General features: G+C 43.6%; 1 long non-coding RNA gene across 2 annotated transcripts in view; it reads right to left on the reverse strand.

Annotated features, from left to right (window-relative positions):
* The window catches only part of LOC143174438 (uncharacterized), a 167,839-nt gene that overhangs the window by 72,092 nt on the left and 71,314 nt on the right, over positions 1 to 24,433 (reverse strand). For both annotated transcript variants that reach the window (XR_012998406.1, XR_012998405.1), the window contains one exon: positions 18,835 to 18,913. This is a non-coding gene — a long non-coding RNA (uncharacterized LOC143174438). The remainder of the gene's footprint in view (positions 1 to 18,834; positions 18,914 to 24,433) is intronic.

The following is a 24,433-nucleotide window of genomic DNA, read 5'->3' on the forward strand; positions in this document are numbered from 1 at the left end:
CGAATGTATTTGCTGCGCGGTGTTGTCTGGGAGAGTAATTATTTGTTAGGGATACGTTCGTCGCTAATTGAGCGAACACGTGATGCACGGGGGACCGTTAATTACTGCAAGAATGAATTCTATAAGTATATTTAATCGAAACATTAGCAAGCACGCGGAACGGCTGATTATGTCAATTAAATGCGTGATTATGCAAGGACATTAATACACCGGATCGTCGATTGATGTCACGCGGCCGGCACTACGCTTATAATTCTCGTGCTTACAATTTAATGATGCAACAACGCAATGTAATTTATTAAGCTTCAAGCGGACAACAAGTTTCTCATATGCGTTTTAAAATGAAGTATGCTCGCGGCAATTAGCATTTATTTCTCGTGCGCGGGTGCTTTTGTAGCAATTAAAATTTCCCATTAACGAGCCAGTAAGAGTACCTGTGTAACCAGAAAATTAATAATAATATCGGACAGTCATTATGGAAGATATTCCTTGCGCCAAGCGGTTTCCTTTGAAAAATTACGGGAAATTATAAATTCTGAATAATATCTCGCAAACATTTCAATTTCGTTGCAATCTATTTATTCTTCAGAAATAATAAGCAGAACAAGCCGTTTGTCAGACAAGCAACACAAAACCATTCCTCATATTTTCCAACCACCCGAAATTCCGGAATTTCCCGAAATTTTCCCACCGTCGGTAAGACTGCCCCATTCTTGAATTTTTCCGACCGACTAAACCGTTCCGCGGGATTCCTTGATTCCCCGCGGAATAAAACGAGGCGGCCGGACATCCCGCAATGCGTTTATTAATTTCCGACTGTTCGACCGTGAAGTATTGTACACTCCGCATTTGCATACTTCGATAATCCGTTGGTCACTGAAGTGTAGAGTTATAGCGGCGTAGCCGGTGCCTAGCAAACCGCAGGCCCGATCGATCGATTTTCAATTAGCTTCAATTAGACCGCCGTGCCCACCGGAAATTTCGCATAGCGAGATTCCACGTGATGTACGTCTGTTCCGCGGATCGACCGCGTCACGCCGGCGAAACCGCCACAAAAGAAACGACTAGATCCTCCCCTCCTCTCCCTCTCGCGTGAGCCTCGACTCGATCGACTGGACGAGAATTCTCGATCGCGTCGAGTACAATCTTTTTTTCTCGCCTCTCTCTCCCTCTCTCTCCCTCTCTCTCTCTCTCTCTCTCTCTCTCTCTCTCTCTCTCTCTCTCTCTCTCTCTCTCTCTCTCTCTCTCTCTCTCTCTCTCTCTCTCTCTCTCTTCTCTCTCTCTCTCTCGCCAGCCGACGCGCGACACTGTTTCCTCGGCGAACTCCTAAGTGCCGAACAACGCGACGGAATTCCACCGTGAAATTCCGCGTCGTGAACTATCGCGCGACCCCTTTATTATCGGCCGGCGCCATGGAATGCCTCCTATTCAGCCGGCGCACCTTATGAATAACATTGTTCGTTCCGCCACTTTTGTGTACCGGATCCTATTCTATCAAAGCCACCGCTTTCGCCGATGCCCCGATGAAAAATCACGCCCATGGAAGCCGACCCTCTGAATTTATTGGTATGCCAATAACGCGGGATTCCGCTATGCAGATCAATTTGATGTTTCGCGGACTCCCTTTCGACCGGCGTCGAATAGTGTTCTTTGTTAGTTGACCGATCGCTGACCGCCTCGTTCTCGATGGGAACGCGTCTGACGAATAACTTTGTTTCGTACGAGTGTCCGATGACTTTCAATGGAAAGCATCTGAATAACGTATTGCAAAATATCTTGAAATTCGATTGGAATAACTGTAATACACTGTTAGGTACTCGTGATTACCGTTGAGTACGCGTTTTCTATTTTGAAATTTTAATAGTGAAACCCGTACGTCGCACGCCGACTTAACTTCGTGCGAACTGATTGGAAGTGGACTGTATTAATATTTACTTCAGTGGAAATAACTTGCTGTTTATTCAGAGAATTCAGTAATACTCGTCAGCGGCGAGTGTCTCCAACGACGTCTGTATACTTCGTCTCGTTTGTCTAGCTTGAATCTATCTTGTAAATCCATTGTCTCCGTATTTTGTGTGGGTTTTTATAAACCTTTGGGTAGGCGTGTGCAAAATTGGAAGTCTACCCGATTCGTAGCCTTCCAAGGTAGTAGGCGCGAACAAACGAATTCCTTCGAGTGAGAGTAACTGCCCCTCAACCAGTGATCCTAGAGGGGTTGCCGATTGCATCCCCCAGGTGACCCACGTGAGAGTCCCGAGCGTTCTTGTCACTGACCATAGCGAGTAATAAAACCAACGATCGCCTCGACTTCCGGCAAACAGATGCGAGGTTAAAACTATGGTAAATCTACAAAACTGACAAAACGTGCCGAAGCAACTGCGACTAAATTAGTGAAGTAACGGTTCCTTGGGCTTTTATTCCTGCTGTGGTAAAAATACCCAGGCTCTAATGTGCCTCGCAGAAGGTTTCGTCAGTAGCCCTCTTAAAGCGATTTCGCGGCGCGGCAAATGGTACAAAGATATTCGAGGACCAGTGAAACATACAGATCAATTTATAATTGAAATTATATTCTAATAACAGTTCCTTGTCCAAACATACAAGTGAAGTATAACTCATGAGGCAACCAATGCGTCGAAGGTTCCTTGGGCTTTTATCCCTGCTGTGGTAAAAATGCCCAGGCTCTAATGTGCCTCGCAGGAAGTTTCGTTAATAGCCCTCTTAAAGCGATTACGCGACAATTACCGCAAGGGTGTTCTAGCTTTGTAGGCGTTTGCACATGGTGTGGCGACTTATAAACTTATATTTCTCGAAGGACCAACCGAATAATGGGGAACAAAACTTAGGAAATGAGTAGGTGCTACGGTAGACTTGGTTCTTGTGGTGATTCGTTACGTTCTAATGTTATACTATCTGTGATCTGACTTCCTACTGCCTGAACCTCCCAAAATCGTCTTCGACGATGACTCGGTAGAGTTGTCTTAGCAAGGGTGAAGACTTTCCGGTTGGTTTGTTAAGTGTAGAGGGTTGTGGAAGGGAGACAAAGCTCCCTCCCTTCTTGGATCTTCCTAGTTGCTAATGTTACTAACTAATTCGTCCCGTTTGCAATCCTCGACTGTGGCAGGTAAAAAGCAAGAAACGCTTTGTCCTTAATAACAGATGCTAAAACAGACGGACTAGAGAGTTAGAAATGCTGGTGGCTGGACGCCGGATGTGAACAATAGACAAGGGAAAGCTGCAGGAAGAATCGCGGGCCTTATGGGTTCGTGGATTCATGGTTGCCACGGTCCCGTCTCGTAATACCGTGAGGACGGTTGCAAGTCGCGACGGGACGGAGTGTATTATTGTTAACCCTTTGCCCTATGATTTCTTTCTCAACTCTGATCGGTACGGCTACTTTGTCATTAATGATTTATTGGAAAAAGAGAAAAATTCTAAGCATATGTTATGCCTATGTTTTCTTTGAAGTATAGTAGTTGATTACAGAGAAATAATATTTACTTTGAATTCGAATGAACTGAGTAATATACATATTTGTTGAATCATGTTGAATGTCTTCACTGCGAGTCTCACTCGTTGTTGTAGGGCAAGGGGTTAAAGAAATATAACGAGTGTACAAATATCTCTTAAGAAAAGATAAAGTGTATACAAATCTAAAACTGTGATGTAAGGACCCGGACAAAATGCTATAAGAGGCCGTAACATATACTATTATGATGTATACTTTGAAGTATACGCTCGTTATTTAGGATACAGATGTTCATTGCCTGTAATGCAACTTTATCTCACGCCCGACCAATGCTGTTTTGTTCTACTTGCAGACACGTGTCGCAGATTGCTCCTGCGAACAGCTGACTACACCGAAGAGAAAAACGACGGACATCCAGCAGAAGCTTCCATGCAGTCTCTTGCCAGTGTCTGACCAACGACACAATCTACTCGCGTCCCCCGTTGCTGCAGCATTACCAGGAACAGCTATAATGGGCATATTATTCACAGAAATACAGGCAATTCCAGCTTTCAGCGTCTAAACCCATCCAGAACGAGCACAATAGCGTCGGCAGGATCTCTCAAGTCTCATCTGCATTCATTCTGCGCGCGGGAATATCGAGTCACAGCCGAAAGTTGGTCCCCGGGGCGGAGGCAACGCAACGCGAACAATTATGTCAAACAAACTTCTCCGGGGCCAGCCGGTCGGCCGGCCGGCCGGTCGGTCGCCGGTCCGGCGGGGATGAAACGATCAAATAATTACACATTCAGAACTCGTCCGGCTGATGGTCAGACGAAAGTGGCCGTTCGTTAAGAGGCAGAAGTTTGTTGATTGCTGAAAATTTGACGGTTCGGGCAATCAGCATTATATTGAAGGGACAATGGATTCGCGGACGGGGGTTGAGGGATGGGTGGCGATGGCTGGGGGCGCGGAGATTCTGAGGCCAGCAGGCCGGTAGTTATTCCTAGTTCGATGGAGGGTCGACCGAAGTGGCGTACTGACTGCAGTTTAGATAATGGCAGGCCAAGTTCATTAGCATGGTCTGGTCTAGAGGGTCCTATCACTGTTCTCTCCGAAAGCCTGCGCCCCTCCCCTTCGCCCCTAGCCTTTCATCGGTTATACAGAGACCGCCGGTCCTATCTGCGGCAATAACGAGCCGGTTGTCATCGAGTATCCCCCGCCAGTTTTCTCGTCTCGGACTGAAACTTCCGGTATCCGGAGTGTGTACGTGTGCCTCGGGCGAACGACACCGCGATCGGTTCGCATCCATCGGATTACGATGGGGAACCATTGAGACAATGTTTTAGGGTGTTGACTGTTTCTGAGTTTCGGTTCGGATTGTTTGTTGTGTCCAGGAAATTGGAAGATTGTGGGCACACGTTTTTATAGTGTAGGGCTACTAAAATAAAAAGTAAGTCTGCAGTCAGGTTAAATATATTTATTACGCGATGTGGCTCTAACGAGGAACGGCGACTAACTTTTCCTCAACGCTTTTCTAAAAAGGAAACCTCTTCAGACGAGGGCGTACGTGGTCCAGGTCCTGGTGGTCCCCTTGATCATAAATTAGTCAATGGGCCTGGTCTATCTCTCAGGCCCCCAAGTATTGACACGCAAAAGGGCGAACCGTCTACAATAGATCCCTCGAGTTTGTATTTCGCAGGAAGAAGTGGTACTGAAATTCTTATTGTCTGACCAGTGGCATATATTTCTACTTAGAATCAGTCATTTAATCCTTGCACTCGAGAGGCGACCGTCAATCATTTGATTGAACGCAGCGAAATTATAAAATGAAAACTTTAATATAAAATTCTGAATAAGGTATTAACACATGAAACGGAATAAAACAAATCTGCTCTACAATTTATGCACGATGTTTCTTTATGTATGTTGTACATGATATTGTTAATATTACGTCAAGTAATAAATGTTTGTAATGAAAGATACTGTCGAGTGCGAAGGGCTCAAGAAAGTGCTTGTTGTATAGAGTATAGAAATCTATAGCATCAGCTCAGAACTTTTAACGTCATTACCTTGACACTAAAGTTACCAGACGAGTCAAATGTTCTTTTGCAATTATTAGAAAGGTAACAAATGTCTGAGAAATTATTAAAGAAATTCGTTTAGCAATACTCAAATTCAATTGTAAATCAATGAAAGTCTGAATTTTGCAATTATTAGAAAGGTAACAAATGTATCTCTGAGAAATTATTAAAAATTCATTATCACTACGCAAATTGAATCGTAAATCAATTAAAGTCTGAACAGAAGCACACTTGGAGCTATAGGGAAATTTTCAAAAGTCAATTGAACTGCTCGGTAGTTTGTGTCAAGTGTCTGACCAGCGACATCTCAATCCACTTAAGCGACTGTTGCGTCGCGCCGAATCATTGGCAAATATAAACACATGATGGTACATAGCAACTAGACCAAACGTAATCTTGCAGCATACGTAATTTTATTTCCACCGCCTCGCCAGTGCCATCCGATTCTACTGGGAAGCTCCGCGCAGCGTGCTCCGAGTCTAGCAACAGCGCAATCCGGAATTTCGTTGCGGTTCGCGTTCATCGAAACCACGCGTCACATTAAACAACGGTTCACTCTCTCGGCGAGCGAGAGAGGGAAACGCAGCCGGAGGCGGATTAACGAAAGACGCTCATCGTCTTTACGACCCTCGAGCTTTTACGTTCGCCCTCGGATGCATCCGAGTACCGCGCACTTAGAACCTTTTCCGCCATTACGTCGCATTGTGACATGATTGTCCGCCACCTGCACATTATTGGCGACGGAACAATGCTTCTGCCACGCAGAGTCGAATAATTGAAACCTCCTGCGAACACTTGGGAGGAGCATTTACCACCGCGGAGAATCATTTTTAAAGATCCTCGTGCTGATACACTTTCGCAGCGAGGACCTGAGAGAATCTCTGCTTGAATTGTCCACCACAGCTATTCAATTGTACAGTTAAACCTGTTTTGTGCGATAGATAGGGACGCATAAAAAAAAGTGATAAAGTGCTTTCAAACAAAATAAATAATTAAATTACACATAGCATCATTTTAAAAATTGTAGTTTCTCATAGATGGAGAAATGTTCGTGCACATAATTCACTGCTACTCGTCGTAGTTCAAAACGCGCATCTTCTTGCGATAAACTGGTTCAAAGTCGCTTTCGTCACTTGCAAAACAACAACATCGTTGAAATTCATATACCGCATAAAAAAATCGCAGAAAATAAATCGCATAGAAAAGGACTGCAAAAACAGGTTTGACGGTATCTTCTTTTAACGTGCAAGTAGAAGTGGACATCATATGCCAGACAATCTATCTTTTCACTTGTAAACGTTTCTGCGGATAATACTATACTTTCCTCAACTCTTCTCATTCGAAAGGCTGGTCGATGTTGCCATTTCGTTTATAACGAAATGATAAGGTTCAATAAAATGTTTCTTAACCCGTTAAACACCATGAAAATCTTGACCATTTTCCTATACGGTACCTCTTAGCAAAGAGAAGTAGCAATTATTCACTCTTTTTCATTACAATCTTTGCACACTACTATCAACTTAGTTACGATAACCCTTTGCAGACGAATGTCGACATTTCGACGAGATGAAATTTTCTTATTTGGAAGTCAAAGTAGTAAACAAATGATTTAATTATTCGAATAACAACAGATCAGCATGTAGTTTTCTGTTTGTCTATTGTTCAAGTAATTGATATATAATTTAGCTTCATCTGTTGATGGTTTTGTATATCCAAGAATCCAAGACATCGATTATTTCGCACGCAACGATTGCTTTCATGTAATCCAGAAGCGTCAGTCATCGGTGACTGCCATGGCATCTAGCGTATTAAAGAAGATACCATCAGATTAGCTGTAAGGACGCAGTTATCTTCAAGAGGCGATCTTGCCAAGACAACAACGAATCCCCAGGAGGAACGAAGGTGTTCCCATAGTTCACCGCCACAGGCATCGCATCCGTCAGAATCGCGCGAGTCGATACACGTGTTTGTCCGCACCAAACACTGATCACGTGAGCCCTCGCTAAATATCCGTCGGCCGGCTCATGAAAGCTTCATGGATGGGCTAGTCGTTCAAGGCAGGTAAAAGCTTCTGTCAACGCGGATTGGTCAGTCAAAGGTACCGTAACGGGCGTTCTTAAACAGAATACCGAAGGGCTCGGTGAATGAACCAGGGCTTCATTGCACCGGTCCATCGCTTTCATCGGGAACACCGGGCCAGCCTGAATCACGGCGGAAAACCGATTGAAACGTCTCTGAATGCGCCCGGAATGAATTAACCACTGGGAATCAATTTTTATACGTAACGTTCGGAAATCTCTACATCGCAGCAAGCCAAACGGAACAGTTACGGGCCACGCGAATCGATCAATTCAATCGATTCCCGCGCGCGCCGATCGCGCGACGAGCCTGTTCGGTAAGCACACATTATAAAGTATAAATAGTTCGGGGCCATAGATTCTGCCCGACGCGCCAATAAAACGTTTCGGGTAATTTCGGTTAATTGGGAGCTCTATTCAAAGCAGCCGCGCCTGCACGCATCCGCGGATTTATCTAGATAGATTCCGGCCCGCGTTCTGACACGCCTCGCAAATCAACGATTTGCATTCGCCCCGATCGATACGATCGGCTTGATTCGCGCGAGGGGGATGAAGCGCCGGGGCGGGGGCGAGAAGGGGCGAGCGCATCGACGGTTACGAAACATTATGGATCGCCGTGAAATTACCACCAATCAAATAGGAAATTCGTCTAACGGAATTAACTGGCAGGCACCGGTGCTTTGCAACCGAACGCGAGACCCGGCGCTGCACGGCGTGCTCGCGCGCGGGGCGGGTACGCGATTTGGTTTGTTTAGCGCGGAATTAGGCTCCCCGGCACTCGCAAAATTGACACTCCGATGCGATTCACTCCGGCCTCTGGAACGCCGGGACCGTGGCGAATGGTAATGACGACGCCGGTGGACAAGATTATCGAGATTCCCCGGGTCCCGTTCGTGGCGGGTGTATTTGTTCGACGAAGTGTAAATATGTGTTGCTTCGGGGTAATTAGTGTTGTCGCGAATCCGATCGAAAGGTGAAACGCCAGTGACGGGGCGAACGATTTATTCGACGCGCGCCGAACTTCGGCTGGCGGACTTCGTCGCTGAGTATTCGGCCGTGATTTGTTGCCTGAATTATTGAGCTGTACTACTTGACTCTTGCCTGGAGATTCGTTGGAGACTGCTGGAGTTGAGTTGGTGACTTAAAGACGACTTGAGAATCACCTATGACAAGTGTTGAAGTTTCTAAGCAAAGGCATCAGTAGTAGAAGACGTTGATCAGACACTACTAACCTATATCTCAATGATTCGAAATTTCTAAATGTAACTTACTTCAAACTCTTGAAAATTAGAAGAGTGGATTACGTGAATTATTGATCTGTACTACTTGACACTTACCTGGAGCTCCATTGGCGATTGTTAAAGCTCTGTTGAGATGGTGACTTAAAGACGACGCAAGAATCACCTATGACAAGTGTGTGGAAGTCTGTAAGCGAAGAAATCAGTAGTAGAAGACATTGATCAGACACTAACCTACACCTCAATAAACTGTTTTATTCATAACACTCGAAATTCTAAATGTAACTCCAAACTCTTCAAAATTCGAAGCCTAAAACTACACCGAAATAATTTTCCAAATACTCCAGCGCCACAGTCTCTCCGCATATTTCCCTGCGTGCCCCCTTTCTCTTATTACTATTCAAATCACTCTCCTAATCCACGTGAACGCTCTAGGGACAGGCTGCGAGACGCGTTGCAATCGGCAATCCCGAAACCCTATCTGCTCCGCAGTATCTGGACAATCTAATCGATCCCGCGAAATCCATTATTGCATTCCTCCGGTCCCGAAGTCTCCATTCTTCGCGGAGCGGGAGCGCAGACGGTGCCGTGCCTCCCCCGGTAATTCGATTGTTTGCGTTAAGCGGGCCGTCCCGTTGCTCGCGCTCCCGTTCATTCGAGTTTTCCGCGAGGAAAGGTTGCCTCTGTGTCCCGGTGAATAGCAACTTGATACGATGCTCCGACGCAGCCTGCTTGCCCGTACGCCACCTCCTCTCCTACCTCTCGGGAGTTTCGCGGTAGGATGCGGGCTTTGATCTACCGGCATCGATATCACACGCCGCCACCCAGCCACCCGCCCGCTTCCGTCTGAGTGCACTTTTCGGACAGACACGCCGGCAAGGAGAACGGCCGCGGAGGGAGAGGAGCAGGAAATAAACGATCGGCGACAGCCGCCAGCGCCGGGAACGCGGGATAAGAGGGTCGGTGGGACGGGGAATTCAAGATGCGCGGCTGAAAGACTAGCAACGCCGCCCCCGCAGTCCCGCCGGTTCACCGACGGCGATTGCCGATCGAAGCGGAACCGCGCCGACGACTACGGGAACTACGAGGCAACCGGAAAATCGTCTTATACGGCCCGAACACCTCGTTAATTGGAATCTGATGAGTCGTCGCTAAGTCAAGAGGGTGGAGCGAACGAGTTGCGTGCTGGCGTCCGGGTGACAGGGGATTTCGGAGAGTTCAATGAGGATTTTGAGGTGTTTTAGACGTTTTGCGTGGAATTGTGTTTCTGCTTGAGAAAGGGTTTGGGTTTTGAGAGTTGTAATCGCGTAAGAATTGGATAGTAGAATATGTCAGTACCTCGTCAGACATTGATTTATGCTTTATTCTATATTCCAGCTTGCAGAACACTGAATATTGAATTAACTTGCCTTACAATAAATGGAATTTAATAAACATGAATATTATTCTATTACTTTGAATTATAATTAGATATTATTCTTTACTCAATTACTTTGAATTACAATTATCAATATTACTCAATTACTTTGAATTATAATTAGATATTATTCTTTACACAATTACATTGAATTATAATTACATATTATTCTTTACTCAATTACTTTGAATTATACTTAGATAGTATTCTTTACTCAATTACTTAGAATTATAATTTGTTGAGCCGTCACGTCTTAACAGAGTCGACACATGCAGAGACTTAAGCTCCTTACAGCACGGGGCAAAAAACGGCTCTTATAGTTTAGTATTTTAACGGCACATCGCGGCAATATTCATTGGCCTTTTGAAATCAAATTCTAAAACTTTCCTTTCACCCGCATGTGGCAGCCAGCGACGGGTTGTAAATGCATATTTCTGAAGGGCGACCAAATGGTATCCTGAGGACACTCGGTACCTGGGATTTGCCTGGAAGAAATTTGTATCCAAGCTAAACACATGGTCTCCGCATGTCTTAGGTAGCACCCCGCTCTCGTTAGACTAGGCGCGCCAAGGGCGCAGCGACGGTGGGGACAATTCGTTTCGAAAGCCCCTGATTGGGACTTGGCAATTTTGGCGATAACCAATCAGGGTGTTTTCTTAAATCTCGGAGCTGACGATCTGACTCGCAGATCGCCAGCGAAATAGACAACTTACAACTTTCGAACGATACACATCATACAAGCGCGTCTTAGTGCTCAGACATAATTGTACACACAAAAAATACAGTCCACTCACGAAGAAGCAAGCGGTTTCATTTAATCAGCTCCAAGTAAGGACGCTGCTGTGAACGCCCAACATAATTAGATATTATTCTTTACTCAATTACTCTGAATCATAATGAGATATTATTCTTCTGTATCAAGAATTATTACTGATGAAGTTATATCGATCACATTGGAAAATAAACCACATGACAAGTTAATAAACAATTGACAATAATCAGATATTCCATCTCGAAACACCCATAGCACAAGTCAACGCACAAGTCCAAGTCCTCATCGCAAAAGAATCAACTGAAATTTTCTCTTAAACGTCCAAACCTTTCATTATTCCCCTAACACGTTCATCATTCCCCCACTCCTCCCAGCGTCAAAGGAAAGTTAAGCTTTTTTTCTAGCTCGTTCGTTTCCGATCGAAGTACGGCGGAGTCGTGCGGAACGAGCATCTCGTTTAAAGTTTCCCTTAAGCGACTGGAATCTTCAGCACCTCGTCTGGAAGTTGTCTGCCGGGAGCGCCGAACTCGGACGGAAAATGATACGCGGTGAACTTTCGATTAGATTAACCGGCGTTGTTTCGCTCGATTGAGCTGGCCGCCGGGGAGCAGAGGATCTCTTATTAGCCGGTCTATCGCGACTCGATCGCAGGGAAACATGGGCCGATTGAGCGTCCCCGTGAGATACTGCGCGGCGTGTTTATCGAGACGAATTCGCCGATAAGGACGATCCTTCGTCCGCGATTCCGCGCGGGAACGTTTTAAATTTTTTAAACGCGAGCGTCTCGGATTTGCATAGCTTTGTCGGAACGCGGGGACCTTTAACGAGGTCCTGACGGCGCAGGATCTCGGCTCAAAGCGCGCGGTTACTTGTGAATTTTAAACTCGCCGCTTCTCGCTTTTGAAATTCTTATTTTTAAGTGGAGGTCAGTCTTGCCCGGAGAACTTCGGCCAGGCCGCGGTCCTGTATGAATAACCATTCCAGTCGGGTAAAGGCTCCCTCGGAGCGCTGGAATTTTATAGTATCTCCGCGGCCATTTTTCGACGGAGATATTGACTCGCCGAGTGGAGGGCCTCTTTTAAACTGCCGGGAGAAAGGTGTTTTCTTTTGTGATGAGTGGTATGTACCTAGACGTCGGAATTATTGACTTGTACTACTTTGAAGTTATATATTAACACTTTCCCGACGAATGTCGGCATTTCGGCAACATGAAATTTTCATGTTTTTAGCACTGAGTCGCAAACAAATGATCGAATTACTAAAACAGTAAGAGATTAACACGATTCTGGTTTTCCTATTATTCAAGCAATTGCTGTATCATTTAGCTTCATCTGCTGAAGGTTTTATATGTTTCAAAGAATCTTCGTTCGCAAAGGGTTAACACGTTGATCGCGTTTCATAGAGCAAAATGGACAAAATGGAAAATATGTGATATTAATCGATCGAATTGCGTTATTATTATTGCACGCTGATCTTGCTCAATGTCATTCAGTAGCATTGTTCATAATACAGAAATGTCAGAAAATCGTCTTTCAATTGAATGAACTATAATAATTCGATTTTGGAAATTACCAGCGAACTCCAAGCTTTCAAAATGTTAATTGGAATCTTAGAAACCGAAGCTTTTGAGAAAATTCTTCTCCAACAACGTGCATTGCCAATAACAGAAGCCAGTGACTCTGAAATATTACGGAAGAAAAATAACTACTTAACTAACACAACTTAACCCTCCATGGGCCAAATTTTTGTTCATTATAACAAAATCTATGGAGTGCAAGGTTAATAAATATCCACGTATGAAAACGAATTAACAATTCATTCAATAGTTTCAATAATTTCATCAAATGAATACATTTTACAACTTTCAAGTTGCAATGACAAACTTTCTCGCCTGAGCGTATGAAAGTTTAAGTTAACTAAATACTTAATTTTACGCACCACTTTGAGTGCAGAATGAAGTAAATCAACAAGATGCCAATATACTGATATGTCACTTCAAAATTACATGAGCCTACAGAGGGTTAAAATTAGGATATCCAAACGAATCGAGCATATCGCTCTCGTATTCCTTCATTTCTCCATTGCCGGATCACTCTTCAATTATCCCCGTACACCAGCCGACTAATAATGCCACGGTAAATTAGCCGAATCAGCGGATTCCCGAGCGTTTGACGCGAAGATGTTCCGGGAGAGCAGCGCGGAATCAATCATCGGTCACTCGACCATCCGGAATTCCATGTATCCGCGACACAAAGCGACGCAGGAGTCAACGGCAGCTGTACACGGTGGCGAGGTATAGGCGCAGATTAACGAAGTATTAAGAGCGGAGTACTCTGCGTAAGCCAGGGATATGCACGATGGCGCATACAGATGTGATGCAAATTAGCGTTTAGTATAAGCCGTGCTAACCCCGCCGGCTCGCGTGCTGTCCCCGCCTCCGCCGCGCCTTTCGCGGTGCCCAGGGCCGTTAAGCCAATGGTCGGACCTTCATGGGACACCGTGAACCGGCAAGTTGCTCGGCACGTCCATCGAGGAAATTGAAAATTGATCTGCGGCTTAACCGGGGACCGTGTACATCGCTAATAAAACTCGCCGAGACCGTTCCGGAATCGAATTAGACCGAGACCACAGTTATCCAGCGACAATTCCGGCACGCCGTATTTTCGATACCGGACCTGGTACAGTTTTAACGGCGTTCCAACGGGGATTTCGAGGCTCCTTAAGTGGCCGGCCGATTAAAATACAATATTTCCCGACCGCTATCGACGTTCGCGCGACCCAGAAACGATGTTAATGGATATTTAACGCGATACCGAGTGCGGCTCCGGCGAATTAATGTTAATGCAGTCGCGCTAATGGCACGGTTATCATATGAATATGTGTCACGGGGACTGGGTCAGTCCCGATTCCCGGCCCACGGTATATAATACCTGCGACAACGGGTACATGGCTATCACCGCTCCAATAGGATTGCATTTGCGTAACACAGACGCGTGGCGGAAAGGGCCGGCCGTGCCACTTCTGCGACGCTGTGCGCTCACAAAGGAGATTTCAAGCGGATAATCAGACGGTGATTTATACTAATAATCTTGATGCTATCTTGACAGTCGATCTGATCTCGGGGACTCGGCCGGAAATGAATTTCGTCGCGTGAATTGCCATGTAGAAATTGGGATTTCAACATATTTCGAATAAAGTCTAGAACTGATTATTAATTTGATTGTCGGTTGCCATTGATGATTATCAGTTTGAACTTTCTAAGTAGATTTAGCATTCCTACCGAACCTATTAGCTGAATCGTATTGTTACGCGCCTAAAAATGACAGTAGGACACTGTCGCGTGAGAAACAAGAGAAGGAGCCTCTACCTCGGGCGGCCAATCGATAAGCGTGAAAACATATATAAAGTAAGAAGGAAAGTTATTTTATTTCAATATTCCATACCTCGATGCATCATACAAAGCTTAATATTATATATAAGACTTTATAATTCTGCAAATAAAATCAAGTGGTGACTGAGTCACCTCTCGAGTGCGAAGGATTAACCCTTTGCGGGCGAAAATTCTTCGAAACATGCGAAACCTTCAACATATAAAGCTAAATTACATATCAATTGCTTAATTAATAGAAGAAAAGAAAACTGCTGTCTGATCTCTTGCTATTCGACTAATTAAATCATTTGTTCGCGAGTTAGTTTTCCTGTTACGCGCTCAAAAATAACAGTAGGACACTGTCGCGTGAAAAACAAGAGAAGGAGCCTTTACCCCGGGCGGCCAATCTGATTGGCCGCTCGGTAGATGCTCCTTTTTTCTATAAATATGCCGACTTTTTTTCCTTGAGCGTCAGTTAACAACATCGGCTAGCGTAATCAACAACAGACGTAGAAACAAGCATCCGAAATCAACCTCTGTGTTGATGAAATTGTTAGAATCACTGTATTACTTCAACATTGTACTTTTAACCCTTTGCACTCGAGAGGCGCCTTTCAGTTGCCACTGGATTCGACCCAACAAAGTGATAAAATTTCAGATTCAATATTAAATTTTATATAGTGTATCAACACATGGAACATCGAAATAAAATAGTTTTGTCACTTAATTTATGCAAGGTATTTCTTTATATCAGTTGTAAAGTATCATTGATATTTTATCAGAAAATAATGAATATTTGCTGGGAAAAATATTCTCGAGTGCAAAGAGTTAAGCGTGAAATCAGATTTTTTGTTTGGTGAAACTAAACAAACCAGTTCAATAACCTTATTAACCTATCACTGTAAGAAGTCGAGGGTCCGAGCGTGAATCGCAAAGTTGAAAACAGAATCAACGACTAATCTCGTCGCGGTCGCGAACAAATTGAAATGTGATAATTATAACCATGGAAATATTATTCTTTTGGGTCGGGTCCCTTCGTTAAGACACTACCTTTGAATCTGCGAATTCTATGAAATACGTTCTACAGAGATGATAAATACGTTTACGATTCAACGTTACATTATCAGGATTAATCGACTATCGTCGAGATAGAAAGAGGGGATTCTTTTTTATTTATTGAATTGTGAATAAGGATTACCTCGATCTACTGAATTTTTTATTTCAGAGAACGAATTCCGCATTAACCAATCTCGTCGCGGACGCATTCGCGAACACGTATAATAAATTATAACTTCGTCATAGAATTCAACGTCTTCGAAACCTAATCTATGGAAAATATAAAAGTTTATTTTTAATAAATAATAGAATAGTAGATAAACCTTTCCCAAGAAACCAAAGATAGAACACACGTTAGAACATCAGAATTCGAAGTTCGTTCGCCGACCATATCTTCGCGCGAGCGAAACGCGGAAGAGAGTGGCACGCTGTGTCGTCCGCGTTCAAAGGAGCTCATAAGGCGGGAGATTTGAAATTTTTACGACTGTTATTACAAGAAGACGCGCGAACGCAAACCGGGAGAGACAAATTTTCGCGAGGAAACCGGCTGGAGCGTGGCAAAAGATTGCAATTTACCGTGCAGGAAATTTTTCCAGCGCGCCGGGGCTCTTCGAGATTCAGGAATTCCGTCGTTCGAACCAGTCCCCCATGGAAACGCGCCGCGAAGGGGCGAGGGAGGAGGGGGGAGGGCCTGTGTGCCGGGGCATAAGCGTACGCGCCACGTGAAATTACACGACGCGAGCAAACCTCGTGTGTTCCGGCGCACAGAAGCCGTAAACAGCCAGCTTTGATCTTTTTCCTCCCTTTGGCTTATTTTTCTTTCCGGCGGCGCTCGCCAAGACGAATCGACTTTGAGGGCAGCCCGCGAACGACCGGGGGATCAGACGAGCCGAAAAGCATATTTCGCGGGAATACGGTACCGACGCGACGAGGACAGCCGATTTTCTACCGGCGTTGCGTCACGGTCCGATCGTCTCGCGCGGTTCACGATTTCCATGCGGAAAAGGCTGAGGTTTTCCTTTATGCGCGTTAGAATATTCGAAACACGACGAATCGAGACGATAAATTCTCCGATTTGCCGTTAGATAAAATGTCGCGGTTATTTCGCGATAAAGTCATTGCTCGAAAGATTCAGTACTTCGGGTCAGTCGTAAAGATTTATCAGCCACGTATACGAAATTATTGCACGAGTTATTGCGAATTATTTTTCTTATGTATGGTATAATAAGTAGGTATGAAAGAGAGTGGAGCGCCAGAGGGTAATAAATTCGTTGAATTATACTGCGGTGTAAATGGATTCGTCGGGCGTATAAGAAATGCCGAAAAATCGGCGCGACCGTATACTTCCGGGCCGGAGGTCGTAAAATTTCATTTGACAAATGGAAGCCATCGTCCCGAGGACATTAACACCGCGAAAGCCGCGTAAAAGGAGGAATGAAAACGTTATGGAGACTTTATCGCGAGGGATAAATGGTGACTAATAACGGTGAAAAGAGGATTTGTTTCCGACCGGGTTCCCGGCGCGCGCGTGCGCGCGTGGGATGCCAGTGGAATTTGGATAATTAAATATATGTAATTTATTCGGCCGGCGGGTTCGCGGTCGCATTATCTCGAGAGCGGTTTAATGCGCTCGGCCCGCGAATTTTTCTTGCTCGTTTGCGCGCGGAGGAGCGAAACAAAAACGTATGTGACGAGCGGAGAGTGCCGTTAAGACGAGACGCTGGAAACACTCGCCCTCGAGTGGCGGAACTACGAGAAACTCGAGGCGAGCCGCTCCCGGGAAATTGTTACGACAACACTCAACGGAATTTAATAATTAACGATACTTCCCTCGCAGCGCGATATAGAGTTTCGCTGCTAATCATATCGGGAACAACAAACGCGACGACGGAGGACCGGCTCCCAGGAGCGAGTCTTTGGAATTAGATTAATTGACCGACGTCGTTAAGGATACTTCGTTCCATAGGACAACCTTGCCGTACAATAACGAGTGAGACTTTCAAATATAATATTAAAAATATAATTGAATATTTCTAGTGAGAAATTTTCGAGTGCAAAGGGTTAAATTTAGTTCAGTATACTCTGTAGATTCTAATGGAGGACTCTCCGCCACTGACACACCATCACAAACGTCAAAATAAATTTTCCTCGTGTAATCAAAAATATTTCCGTTTAAAACAGAAATTTTCATTGTTTGGTTGTTCAGTTATATATACGGAGACATACAGATATGAGAATAGGTTAGTGAAATATTAACCCGTTGCACTCGAGAGTTGACTCTCGCTCACCACGTGATTCATACGGTAAAACTATAAAACTTGATATTTAATATTAAACTTCGTATTAACCCCTTGCCGTACAATAACGAGTGAGACTCGTGATGAAGATTTCTAGACTAATTTAACAACAATCGATGTTATTACCCACGGATCAAAGCGAACAACTATTTCGCTATTATCATTGTATTATCTTCAAATAAAATTTCCACTTGAAGAATGGACAATTTTGTTGCATTTCTTCCAGATTGTCGATAGTAAAATGGTGCATGAGCTTAGTGGCGAAAGTAAATACGCCAACGGGTTAATCCGGCAACGCGAGATCTAAGCGTGGATTAACAGGATCACTGTCGTCTCATCAGAAGCAAGGATGGGAAAAATGACGTGGACATTATGTAAAGTAATGTAAATTTCTTCGTGCGCCGATGTAATTCTACATTATACTACTTGCTGGCTGAAATGTACCTAAAATTACGTTAACGCGCATTTGTCTCTGCAATGTTTACCATAAATTCATACATCGTAAATACCGAGGCACGTCTTCGTCCGAGGAAATTAAATCATTCAATTTGTACTTGAGGGATGGCGAAGCCAGCGTTCGTTAGGGTGTGAAATGTAATTAGGAGATACTGTGACCAGAGGATGCAACAATATTTTCCTGGACGACCGTAAACACTGACACCATTTTTCCCGTCCCTGACCGTCGGGGTAGGTCAGGAAGCCTGGGTAGACAGGATCCATGATGGCGTAAGACGCAAGGGTTGCGGTACGTAAGTAACTTGGTTATGAGCCATCCATTACCTTGTTCAACTCCACTGGCCATACTCTTACCCCCTGTTGCCCCAGACCATTGCATCCTCAACCTTCCAACCCCCACGTCACATAACTCCGTGAACCCCCTAAGTGCACCGCCGCAGAGGTCCCGCATATACTGTTTACCGAGTTACCCTTCGACGGTGTCAAAGCATCCCCTTGTCGGCCCTCGACGGTGGCCAGTGGTGTCAGACATAACATGAGACGTTTGACGATGGCGAATGGGGTGGCACCGCCCCTAAATGAGGCAATTTATGGACACCCTTGCGGGGAGGATCTACTTACCGGAGCATCTTGCTTGTAAAGTTTTCTTCGATCTCTTCTGCCGCTGACTTCGAGGTTCGTTCCGTGGAACTTCAGTGGCCTGATGAAAATATGTAAATTGATTTAACCCTTTGACCTCCGTAAGCTCCAATATTACACCAGTTATAATATTAAATATTTTAATGAATCTTAAAGAAACTACCCCAAAATTATTCGATCTTCCACACATCCAAATTTTGTGCTAATATGGGAAATAAAAGGTCGAAGAAATGTTATAGCATTTCTAATTTTCGCTAGGAATACTATAAAAATTAGTTGCAGGGAGGAGAGAGTCCGTGTTGTTTCCATAGTTTACATTTTGACCATAGTTTTAGATTTATTTTATTAACACTAGAACTATCGAGCATTTAATACGATTAATATGCAATTCCTATAAAAACTCTAACAGTAAATTATTTTCAGTTTCTTCAGACATCCATTATATTACTCAAATGGAACTATTTATTTTCAAAATCATTCCGAATATTCAATGCTTCGAAGATATCAATAATTGCTATACAAAAAAATCGAAACCAGTCATTTTGACTACCGAGCATTTAATACGATTAATATGCAATTCCTATAAAAACTGTAGGAATAGATTATTTTCAGTTTCTTCAGACATTCATTACAGTACTCAAATGGAACTATTTATTTTCAAAATCATTCCGAATATTCAGTGCTTCGAAGATATCAATAATTGCTATACAAAAAAATCGAAACCAGTCATTTTGACTGGTACGGTAGTTCTAGTGTTAAATACATATATTTATTCCTAGCTCTCGATTACTCAATATCCACCCTTTCATTATTTATACTATAGTAAGGCTATAATAGAGATTCAAACTTTTCACAGTCTTTGGAAATAATAAGAACTTGTTCTTCTCTTTCTTGAAGGACATTTCGCTTCTGGTAAGAATGATGTCAGTCGTAGAACGTTCAAAGTTTGAGGAAACCCTAGCTTATGTGTACCTTGAAAACATAAGCTCATTGTGTTCATTATTCATGAGTATAATGGCAGTAGGATTCATTAAGTGGAGCATAGTCGGATGTAGTCAGGCGAGCCCGATGGAATATTAATGATCCTATAGTCAACGAGGAGGCATTCAAACTTCCGGTAGCGACATTGTAACGTAAAATATTCACACAGACCCGAGAGAATCGAATGAACAGCATTCCTGCGGGATGTAAACTCAAGTAGAATAATCTAGGTCGAGGTCAAACAGGTTAGCCCTATAGGAATCGAGCCGTAAATTCGGATAACTAACTAATACCTTTCGAAAACATTCTATTAGGAACGTCAATAATTAACGCACCACTGGTTCAATGTACAAAGAGCCCCGTTAGTCAACCTTATTATCGACCGGGACCACTTCGCAATCAATCATTCACCAAGTTACACAATATTCCTTTGATAATTAAAATAATTATCCTATATTCCTCTCCAGAAAATCAATAGCTCCATGCACCCTTTGAACGAAGCTTCCCATAGACTTTCACGATACGTTGAACCATATTATGCAATTAATAAATTAACAAACATATTCCATACACATGGAAATCCAAAAATTTTCCAGCTCTCGATGAAGATACAGCGAGTTTCCTAAATCGTTTCGATTCCAAACGAGCTCACAGACACTTCCAAGCGCCGCTAATCGGTCGATCATCGATCATTGACAGCGCAAAGGAATCTTTTATCGGGGCATCAAGTTTTTAACGGCCTGGCTGCGAATTTAAAGGTGCTTTCAGTGGTCGTTAATTCTCGATCATGGCAAATTGACTCTTTCATTTTGGAACGTGCACCGCTAATAGCTAAACGAATGTTTCATTACTTTCGACTTCAACTTCATTACCGAATAATTCAAGTCCGTGTAAATCTCTGCGAAGTTGTTTAAAACGACCGTTCCTTCTTCGCGATCAGTCCCGCGCGAAATTTGCGATATGTTTTCGCGAGCTGAAACTTCGTCATGCAGAACAGGAATCATCAGGTTAGAAAATCGTTTTCCGATTCTTCTCGGTCATTAAACGGACCCGAACGCACGTGCCATTTCCCATTAACCCCTTGACCTAGAATACCGTGTCAGACTCGGGACGAAAATTTTCAATTACATTTGAAAGATCTAAGTATTATTAATTCTTTTTAAACGTAAATTAAATATTACTTTTGTATTATCAATCTACAGATATTATGGAATCATCGAAGTAGATATATAAACCTAGAAAAATTCTATATCTATAGCACTATTTCCGAAGGTGTCAAAAGACACTGTCTGAAATTTTAACTCACAATTGTTTTCTCAGATTAACAATTTCTTGCCAATCGAATTCTGGACGTTTCCGGTAGTTCATTTTATCGTTATTGATCGAAAGGTCAGTTCAGGATATACAGCTAATATTGGAGAATAATTTTAAATCGATAATTCGGAAGCTTTTTGACGCCTCGGTAGAAATAGTGTTAATCCTTAGCACTCTAGATGGTTTCATAACGTGTCAGCAACTCCTACCAATTTTGATGGTAGTCCTACTGAAAATTAACAATGTTGTAACATTTCTTAGACCTGTAATTCCCTTCTCAGTAGAACCTTTGTACATCTGGAAGATCTAATAATCTTAAGCTAGTTTTCTTAAGATTCATTAACCAGTTAATCGTGGAATTTAGTTTGAAAAATCTCTCCTGGTGCACACAATAAAATCAAATAATGAAGTATATACTCGTTAAATGCAGTCCAAATGCACTTAAAACATATCCTAACGAAAAACTAAAGCGAAACAAAGAAGAATTACATGTTTGTCTCAAAAAATAAATAATCCCTCGTTGAAAAACTTGGCACCGTTAAGAGTTTTAAGATGACGTGTATACTCGTCAAACACACTTAACTGGTTAAAACATTTAATATTAGAACTGGTGCAATACTGTAGCCTACAGAGTTCAAAGGGTTAATAACGCACAGAACTCGAGTGAAACTTGTATTCTTAGTATAATTCTAAACAACCAAGTATTACACACAGTTCCTTGAAAACCTCGTTCTACAGTACCAAGAATCTAAGCGTAAACCTTATCAAACGATCGATCTCGAAGGAAACGGTTCCTTTAATTAGAATCCCTCGCGATTTCAATGAGCCCGGAATAGTCTGTATATTCCCGATTGTCCGAAGTTGGGCGCCCGCGTGGGGCGAACTTTTGAAAGCAGAATTTCGCGAAAAACACGGGGCCGCTCGCGGATATAAATTGGAGAAGTTGGCCGTTTTAATGCACGAAAATTTCTGTGTTGTCAGGCCGTATGAATCGCGTACCGCGCAAAACTGAAATAACTTTTATCCGACAGATTACTCGGGCGAATCCCTCTTGCGACAGTTAGAGTGCCAGCTTCTCGCCCCGGCCCGTCCCGGCCCGGCGCGCAGCGACGCTCCGCCGTTCCGCTCGATTCTAATCCGGCTCGGAACCCGAAAATATAAAGGCGGACTTCACCGTCGCACCGCCGCAGCGAGGGAACAGGATTCGAATCTCGATTCCGCGCTCCATTATCGACTCGGACAGGTCTCCACCGTTGGAAACAGCAATTTCACCGGCAAGGTCACTCGAAAACCGACGCTTTCATTGATCATTTCGCGGACGAGTCGGCCCGTTTCTCCTTTTTCTATTGATTTCCCGTCGGAGCTTGTTTTCCCTAACGGAAACCGTGGCGAGAAACAAAACAGTCGGTCATCCCGTTCGGAATAATATTGACGATGACTCGAAAGCGTCCCGCAGCGAATTCCCGCGGCGGACACCGCGCTGAAATATTCGAACAACGGCGCCGGGCCTCGGGAATAATTAAATCAGCTGGTAATTGCTTCGAGCCGCGGAACATTCAAACAATTTCGTACGCGTTGAAGGAGCACGGTTTTTGCTCGTTATTCGGGCCATTCTTTTTCCTGGTTGACTTGCCACTGAAAAATGGAATGAAAGATAAACAATTCGAGGAAACGGTTTGTAGAATAACTGAATCGTTTTGTCACTGGAATTTCAGAATACTCGAATGGTGGAGTCGAGCGTTTTGACCTGTGATTGTTCCGTTGGAGCGGTGACGGTGATTTATTACAGCTTTAACCCTTTGCGGGCGAATGTCGACGTTCCGGCGAGATGAAATTTTCATTTTTCGAAGACTGAGTAGCAAAGAAGTGATTTGATTGCTCGAATAGCGAGAGATCGGTAGTTTCCTTTTATTCTATCAATTACACAATTGACATATAATTTAGCTTCATCTGTGGAAGGTTTGGTACATTTCAAAGAATCTTCGTCCGCGAAGGGTTAATACAGAATTTTTAGCATTAAAAGCTTGCGTAGAAAGTTTGTCGAAATAGCCATTAAGAAGATTCAACGAGGAAAGGGTATATTTCTTTAAATCGTGATTCATCGATTGGATTCGAATTCACTTCTCGCTGGCCCGTTGGTTCGTGGCCACAACGAGACCATTCCCGTCGCGATTTGTCAGGCTATTAGCTGTAAGAGACACCTCTGGCAGAATAGAGAACAGTCTCATTTATATTTAGGAGGGCCGGCAGTTTTCTGCCTCGTAAACGCGGGAATCGGTTTGGGGTAAGAAACGTCTTTGCTGGGTGAATGCAATTAGGGGATGCAACCCCGTTCGCGGGAGGAGGTAACTAAGGACCATTGTCTCGTTGCAATATTTTTCAGGCGAGGGGGTGTAACCTTTTAAAATTCACCTTGGTTAATTCCTCAGGGCGAGAATGGGCCGTTATTGTTGCAAATGAATGTTGATAGTTGATAGACAAACACATATTCTCGATAACTAGTTAGAGAGAGAAATAAATTTTCGATGAAGGGGGTGAACGTCGGAATTAGATTTTGAATTCTTCTTCTGTATTGATAATTTCTATTGATAGTATCGTACTGTTGTATCGTACTGTTAATTTTAAAGAAAAAGTTTTAAATATATCATATATTATTTAGAATTTAACCCCCTGTCCTACAACTACGAGTGTGACTCGTGATGAAGATTTTCAATATGATTCAACAAATATGTCGTGTACCTTGTTTTCCACCGACTATGATCGGTAGTTAAACTAGTACTTCGCACGCCGAATTAACTTTGTGCGAATTTTTAGGTTTGTGAAGTGGACTGTATTTACTTGTGAAAATCAGTGTAGTGACTCGAAATATGTTCGATGCTCCTTATTTGCTTGTTTGACTATTTGTTTCCAACTATGATTCTCGACTCGCTATTCTCGACTCGCTATTCTCGACTGACTATTCTCGACTCGCTATTCTCGACTCTCTATTCTCGACTCGCTGGGCCTCCCAGAATCGTCTTCGACGACACCTCCGCAATGTCGTCTTCGCGGGGGTGAAGACGTTCTGGTTGGCCCTTTTCGATCTGAAAATGGTTGTGGAAGGGAGACACAATCCCTTCCCTTCTAGTCTTCCTAGTTGCTAAAGTTAATAACTAATTCGTCCCGTTTGCAATCGCCGACCGTGGCAGGTAAAAAGCAAGAAACGCTTGGCCTTAGAAACACATGCTAACGGACGGGCAAGAGAGTTAAAAATACTGGTGACTGGACACCAGATGTAAACAATAGG

Source organism: Nomia melanderi, chromosome 1 (assembly GCF_051020985.1).
Source record: "Nomia melanderi isolate GNS246 chromosome 1, iyNomMela1, whole genome shotgun sequence".
NCBI lineage: Eukaryota > Metazoa > Arthropoda > Insecta > Hymenoptera > Halictidae > Nomia > Nomia melanderi.